The sequence below is a fragment of the Cynoglossus semilaevis genome, chromosome 17 (genome assembly GCF_000523025.1).
Source record: "Cynoglossus semilaevis isolate Cse_v1.0 chromosome 17, Cse_v1.0, whole genome shotgun sequence".
NCBI lineage: Eukaryota > Metazoa > Chordata > Actinopteri > Pleuronectiformes > Cynoglossidae > Cynoglossus > Cynoglossus semilaevis.
This window is the reverse complement of record NC_024323.1, coordinates 1,422,208-1,430,219: the sequence shown is the minus strand read 5'-3', so window position 1 is coordinate 1,430,219 and position 8,012 is coordinate 1,422,208.

Below are 8,012 nucleotides of genomic sequence, written 5' to 3'. Positions count from 1 at the left end.
CACCATCAACCATCAACCATCAAGCATTACCACTTCCCCCACCCCGGCACCATCCTCCAGTCCCTGAGGGTTCAAGCACCCAAATCAATTGAAAGAAAGCAGAAAGCACCGTGGTCCTGCCCCCCCTACATCTGTCAGGGGGAGGGAGGGAACAGGAGGGGCAGCACTCCCGGGCCATACAGAGGGAACAATATCACTCCATCTGTCACAAACCGTTTCATTGCGGATGGGATATAAAACACATAAGCACCGCAAACTCCCCGTCTCCCGGCCCACCGCGTCACCGTACCTCGTATTAGCTTACTAGCGCCCGAGCCGCCGCCGCCAAATCCCAGAAGCAGACGCAGTGGCGTACTTTCGCCTCCCTCGTCTCACGTTACCTTCCTCCCACGTGGTCGCACTTTCCAACCACCTTGCTGGATTTCTGCTTTCATGAGCCAAAGAAAAAAAAAAAAAAAAACCCATTCCGCTGTACATAGTGGAGTGATAAATGGAAATGGAAGGGGTTACCAAAGAACCGAAGCAAAAAAAAGAAGAAAAAAAAAAGAAAGTTCCAGCTTGAACGATTAATGGAAGGAAAGGCACATAATGTGTGCGCAGGAAATACTGGTGGGGGGGTGGGGGGGGCAGTGGGGGGGTAAGATGCAATCTGTTAATAACCATAGGGCTTTTTCATATTCAAATGCTGCTGCCATTGCTGCTGCTGCTGCTGCTGTTTGGTGTGGAGGATGGGTGAGGCATCTTGATTTCTCCCGGCCCCTTGAGCTGCTGCGTCCGTAGTGATTTCATCTGATTAGGTCTGTGCTGCTGCAGTGAACTGAAAGTCGAAAAGGACCTACAAAGACTACAAAGGCTATCTGGGAGCAGGTGGGGATCAGAGCCTGGTTTCATTCTATGGAAAAACAACTTCTCGAAAAGAGAAACTTTTTCATATTGTGCTCACTCTTTTGGGCTTTTCTTTGCTATTTTTTCGCCAAATATTTCACTTTCTTTATTTAATTTACTGGCCTAATCTTCAGTTGTTTATGGGCGTTTCGTATTCCGTAACCTGACTTTTACTAATTTGGCTTATTTTTTAGCAATTTTGTGTCTAACTTTAACAGTGTATGTAAATTTCTTAAAAAAAATAATTTTTAATTTTCAAAGTAACTATTATAGTAACTTTAGTTTTGATTTCTTTTTTTTTTTCCCCTGCAAGCATTCAACTATTTATCTTCAATGCTTCAATTTTTATAATAATATTAATTAATATATATTTATATATTTATATATTTATATATTTATATATTGATATATTGATATATTGATATATTGATATATTGATATATTTATATATTTATATATTTATATATTGATATATTTATATATTTATTTATATGTTTAATTCCATGAATACATATAAATATACTGTATATCAGACAATAAGACGATGCCCATGTCCCCCTGCAACCATCATGCATTTCTCTCTCAGTAGCAGCAAGGTGGCACCAGCGCCAGCAGCGGCAGCAGCAGCGGCAGCAGCAGCAGCAGCAGCAGCAGCAGTAGCAGCAGTAGCGACAGCAGCAGGTACAGCTGCAATCTCAGTCATTCATATTTAATTCCACAAGAGTTTCCGTCCAGCCTAATGTGCTATTGATTTTGAGTCTCCTGTTACTCAGGGAGGGGCGTGGGCTGAGTGGGGGAGGAGGAGGGGGAGGTTGGACTGCGCAGAGGGAGAGCAAGTGATTGAAAAGAGAGAGAGGAGGATGGAAGGGTTTTTTTTTTTTTTTTTTTTTTTTTCCCCAATAAAACGTGATTAAATTTGCACTAAATATTACAGAAGTGAGATGAGCTGGACACGTAAGACTTTTAGCAGATCATTTGACAACAGCTAAATGTACAATAGATGTAAAGTGACAAAGAAATTCTTGGATTGGATTGGATTAGATTAGATTAGATTAGATTAGATTAGATTAGATTAGATTAGATTAGATTAGATTAGATTAGATTAGATTACATTACATTACATTACATTGGATTACATTAGATTAGATTAGGTTAGATTAGATTAGATTAGATTAGATTACATTACATTACATTACATTGGATTACATTAGATTAGATTAGGTTAGATTAGATTAGATTAGATTAGATTGGCCGATATTATCGGACATCCATAGTTAGAAACAATCATATATCACTTTTTACTTTTACTTTCACTTTCACTTTCACTTCAAAACTATTTTTAGGTAACATCATCTGGCGAAACCCAAACATTGCGTTATCGGGGTTTCATTATCCGAGCAAAAAAAAACCAAAAACGATTCTTACCGATATTACATAATTACGCTAGTATCATCCGATAATATTGGTTGGCCGATATTATGGGACATATTATCGGATATTATCATTATACTTCTGCCTTTTCCTTGCAATGCCAACGTTTCCCCAATAGGTGGCGTAGAAAATGATAAAAACATTTTAAAAACCGTTTGCCCACGCCTGCCTTCTACTCTTTGGATTTCGACCAAATCCTACTCTACGTTGGTTTCTAAACCTGTGCTGTGTGCGTTCGCGGTTGACACGCATTAGCCGTGCAAAAATGTCTCGGAGTAAAAACAGCTCTTAACAACAGAGAGGAGCAGACGACGCAGGCGCCGTCTCTCGTATCTCCTGTCTCTTTTATAAATATTTTTTTCTCCTCTCTGTCTTCTATCTATCTATCTATCTTCTCTCTTCGTGTCAAAAGAAAGCATCAGGTGTAGCGCGGGGAAAAATAAAGAGAATGTCTGAGAGGGTTGTACATTTATGGGGCCGTCCCCAGACAGTGACAGAGACAGGACGAAATGAAAGATTAATTACCCCGTCTTTTTTCCTCCAAGGGTTTGAGTAAAACGTTATCTCACAGCCACGTGAACATCTGTGCAGGAATAAGATAATATTCTGATGGGTAATATGGGGGTTTTTTGTGTGTCTGCATTAGATATTTCTACAGCAAATGAGGCGGGATATGATCCATTGATAAAAAAAGAACGTCTTCTTCAGAGACCTCCTCCCTTTTAGTCTGTCTTCTCTAATAATAGCCAAGAGACAACACTTCCAGACAGACAGAGAGGGAGAGGAATACACGGAGAAAAGAAAAACAGAGAATGAGAATATTGAAGTATAAGCGCAGAGAATGAACTCATTGGAAGACCAGAAAAAAAAACGAAATACAGTACATACGAGTATTTCGAGATACGAGCAAATTTCTGCTTTGAGATACAGTGGAACCTCGACATACGAGGAAGCGGCCGAGCAAATTTCTGCTTCAAGATACGATGTAAAGATTCGCGATACGAGCAGACGCCAACGCTAACGCTAGGTGCCTCACTCGTTCACTTCACGTGTTCGTCGACTTGCGTACGCATCTCCCGCGAGTCTTCCGTATTGTGTTTGTGTTATCTACGTGATTTTCTCTCTCTATTTTGTGCATTATTCTTCGTAATAGTGATGAGTCCTAAGAGAGTGAGCGGTAAGGATGGTAGAGAGAAGAAGAAACGCACGATGACCGTGGAAATAAAGCATGAAATTGTCGATAAATATGAGCGCGGTGCCCGTTAAAGATGAGCGCGGGGCCCGTTAAAAATAGAAAAAAAAAACAAAAAAAGCAAAAAAAAAAAAAAAAAACGTAAGTTAAGGCAATTCTACGTTTACGTAAGGGTAGGGTACGGTACGGAATCGAGCGTCTACGTACTAGCTAACTCTCTTCCTTCCCTCCTCCTCTTACGTACATGCCACCATTAGCCGCTACCGTATCGTCTGTCTCGAAGGTAAGGTTTATTTTCTATCACAGGAATCCTTATATACCATAATTTGTCTCTATAGCGATTAAAAACATGTTTTTCCATTGTTATCAGCACTAATAAGGCAGTTTTTAATTTATTTTTATTATTTTTTTTGTTATTTCTTATGGTAAAAATGATTCGAGATACGAGCAGCTCCAGTTACGAGCTCGGTCCTGGAACGGATGATGTTCCACTGTATATCCTATATGTAAATCAGGCGATAGGTTTGCCCCGTCAGCCAAATATTCTTAAAAGGAAGCTGGTTAAATTTTCGGCTCAGTTTCTAGATACAATAACTGCTTCGCTACTGCTGCAACACAAACACTGACTTGACGAGAGCCAGGCCCAGTGAAGGGAGCTGAGATTTAACCAGACATGAGGCTGAATCATCCTCCCCATCCCCCAGATACACTGTCAGTCTCTCTCTCTCTCTCTTCTTCCTCCTCTCTCTCTCTCTCTCTCTCTCTCTCTCACCACTTTACCACAGGGCCAATGGCAACAGGCTTTCATTATGACATCCGACTACAGGACTAACAGAGCTGTGGCTGAGGAATTCAGCCCTCCAGGCAATTTGTATGAGCGTGGATTCACGAGGCCAACATGAAAAAGTAATATGTTCATTAGGAAACGCACACGTGTTTGTATTAAAATTTGCAAATCTGGACAAATAGGTAAACGGCGCAGCAGCCGACGATTTAAAATGTGAGTTTTTTTAACGTTTAGGGTTTAATAAAAGTTTCGATATTATTAATCTTATTAGATTGGATCATTAATCAGGAAAGCAGGGCTGTTATTAGATAGCGTTTTTGCTGCCTCCTATCTGTACAAATGAGCATTCCACAATATGCAAAAAAAAAAAACGCTGCAGTAATTAAGTAACCACTCCGAATCGAACCTGTGAGAAAATCTCAAAATAAAAAAACAAAAAAACAGAAAAAAAGGAACTAATCAGCAGAAATAACAATAAGGCTTTCAGGCTTAACTGATGCTTTTGATTCTTTGATGTGCTAATGTGCTAAAGGTGCTTCAAAAGGTGCTTTTTTTTTTTTTTTTTTTCTGCTCATAGCGAAGATTCAGACGCCGTGCCTCTAACCGCAGCTGTGATGAGGGCCCACAATTAAGCCCATTTATTCACATTAAGTGTGAACTGTGAGTGGGGCTGCAGTCAGTCGACAGACCTGGGCGCTTTTGTGTCAGAAGAGCCGCTTTCATTCGGTAAACAAAGCCGGGGGGAGAAAAAAAAAAAACACAAGCACCTAATGACCGAAGCTCGCCATCTCCCCTCAGACGATCGCACACCAGCAGAAAGGCACACACGCTCACGTTGTGCACACAAGTTAGCATCCCGAAGAAGAAGAAGCTCACGTTGTGCACACAAGTTAGCATCTCGAAGAAGAAGAAGAAGAAAAAAAATATATACTGATTCAAAAGGGCTCCCAAATGCTTAGGCCTGAGGTGGGTTTGACGCTCGGCAGACTGGTGGAGGTGGAGCCGGTGGCTTCAGCTCTATCATTCCTTAAGCCTAATGATGACTCATTCACACTTTTATCGTCCCAGCCCAGAGCCAAAGACTTGGCTACTTCTGTGTTGCGATTACGTACAATTTCAAAATGTAACATGGATAACTGGATCATTTAAGATCATTTCACAAAAACAAGAAAGAGAAAAGAGTTGAAGGACAGAACAATGAGGAGCAGAGAGTATATATATATAAAATATTGTTACAAAATATTATAAAATAAAAGTATTTCTTTTACTTGCGCAGGTACATCATGTAATATAAAATATTGTTACAAAATATTATAACATATCTTATACTTGTGCATGTACCTATTTATAATAGTTATATTCTTCTCCACTAGGTGGCAGAAGATAGCTATTAAACTTTAAAAAAAAATAAAGAGCGACTGAGTCGGTTAAAGTAATCCTTGTCTGTCTTTCTTTCATTCCTGTGAGTACTTCAGCATTGTGTTCAACTAAACAGGAGCAAGTATATCGTGAGTAAAACTCAAAGATCGTTATGTTTGGGACTTTTTCGTCCGATGACGTGCTTTCGGATTTTTCCAGGGTAAGATGGGTTTAAAAAAACGTCGCTAAACATTGGTGTAGCACATTGCACTTTGTTGCCCAAAGGCTGGGTCGCGACCCTCAGGTGGGTCGCAAGTGATTTTTTTGGCGGTCGTCGCAACAATTAATTAATTAATTAATTAATAGTTCGGATATCACTCGGTCAACAATAAAATACCTTTATAGTACACCTTTATTTTGTGATTTATGAATAATGTTTATAGACTTGGGTCACGAAGGTTTGTGCATTTTAAAATATGGCTGCCCAGAAAAAAAAAATTGGGAAACACTGATGTAGCAGATAAATAAAATATGATTTACAGTATATTTACGCAGCTATCAGTAAAGAAAAAAAAAAACAACCCCAAAGTAGGGCCTTGACACTGGTCCTTTCTACAACAAGGGGGCGCTAAAAGAAAGTTTGGGAACCACTAAATCCGTTCTCATATTTTGTGGTTCTTATGTTATAAGTAGAAAAATGTATCGTTTAATTAAATCACTCATCATTGAAATGTATTCACCGCAAATATATCTGTAATTATGTTTAAGAAAAAGGAGAGAAATTAGAGGTCAAGTGGTTTAACCTTGGCTCGGGGGACCAACAATGGCCGGGTCCACGAGCTCATTCATAACGAGGCAAATAACCACCGTTAGCGAAGCAGGTTTAGGTCATCCCTCCTTAGACATGAAAGGACTAAACCACTCTGACCGTCCGTCCGTCCGTCTTTGAACCGTACGCAATGAAACAATCGGTCGCTGATTTACGGGCCCAGCGCCCTGGGGCCGTGTTCCTGCGGTGGTCGGCGTGGAAATAGGTCATTTGTCCTGTGGAAGGGACTGCATTATAGATGAAGCCCAACTGCATATCTACTGCTCCGCCCCAAGGAGGCAGCAGCATAAGGTGGGCTGGCCGAGGAGTACAGATGTAACGTGAGAGAAAAATCACTACATCTTTTTTTTTTTTTTTTTTTTTTTTTTTTTTTTACTGTATGTAACAGACACGGTTAGAGTCTGGTGCAGTAGACTTTTTTTTTTAAAATTAAATTAGGTTTTGACGGGCAGTATGAGAGGAAAATTCAGTTCAACGGTTAGAGTCTGGTGCAGTAGACTTTAAAAAAAAAAAAATTAGGTTTTGACTTGAGGAAAATATGTGTTCAACAGGATTTTTTGGGGCTTTTATATCTGAATTTTGTACGATGGTTACCGCGTTTTTTTTTGTTTTTTTTTTGCGCAGCGTTCATCAACCACCCTGTATTACGTTAGTTCAATCTGAGGATTTTTAAAAAAAAAATTTTTTATAGTGTTTGGTTTTCAAATCTTTTAAGACTTTTTGTTTTATTACTATTATTATATATTATTGTTATTTGTCTATTTTAGAGACATGTTGATCTTAATTTGTTGATTTTAATTTTTTAAAATGAACAGTTTATGCCTTAGACCAGGGCTGTCAAACTAATTTTGGTTCATGGGCCACATACAAGCCACATACATTGAAGTATATTGGATAAATCTTTATATTTAATGAAATATAATTTTTTTTATATATATATAATATAATTATATATAATTATAATATACAGTATATATAATTTTTTTTAATTCTAATTTTTTTAATTCATCAAGCGGGCCGGTACGGACACCCTAACGGGCCAGGTTTGGTCCACGGGCCGTATGTTTGACACCCCTGCTTTAGACCAAAGTGACAGAAACCAACTATAGGAAGTACACGAATGAAAATATTTGTAGGACTGAAACCTGTTCAAAAGTGGTGACGCACAAATATGAATAGTTATTGTCCAAATTTCCAAAAACCCATCGTGGGAATATTCGAAAAAACCCAGCTGGTAAAGAGAGGAAATGCAGAAACGAAATAACTGTAAAGAGTCACGTCAAAAAAAAAAAAAAAAAAAGAGTCTACACCCATCTGTTCTTAAAGTGCAGGTGGAGGCCTCTATTCACTCTGCCCTGCATGTGTGTGTGTGTGAAAAGAGATGGTGGGCAGGAAGAAAGGAAGGGCAGCCAGAAGGAGGGAGTGGAGACATGGAAGGGCAGAGACAGAAAAGAGAAAGAAGGACGGGATGGAGTCAGGGAAAGGGGGAGGGAGAGAGAGAGAGAGAGAGAGAGAGAGAGGGAGGGGGG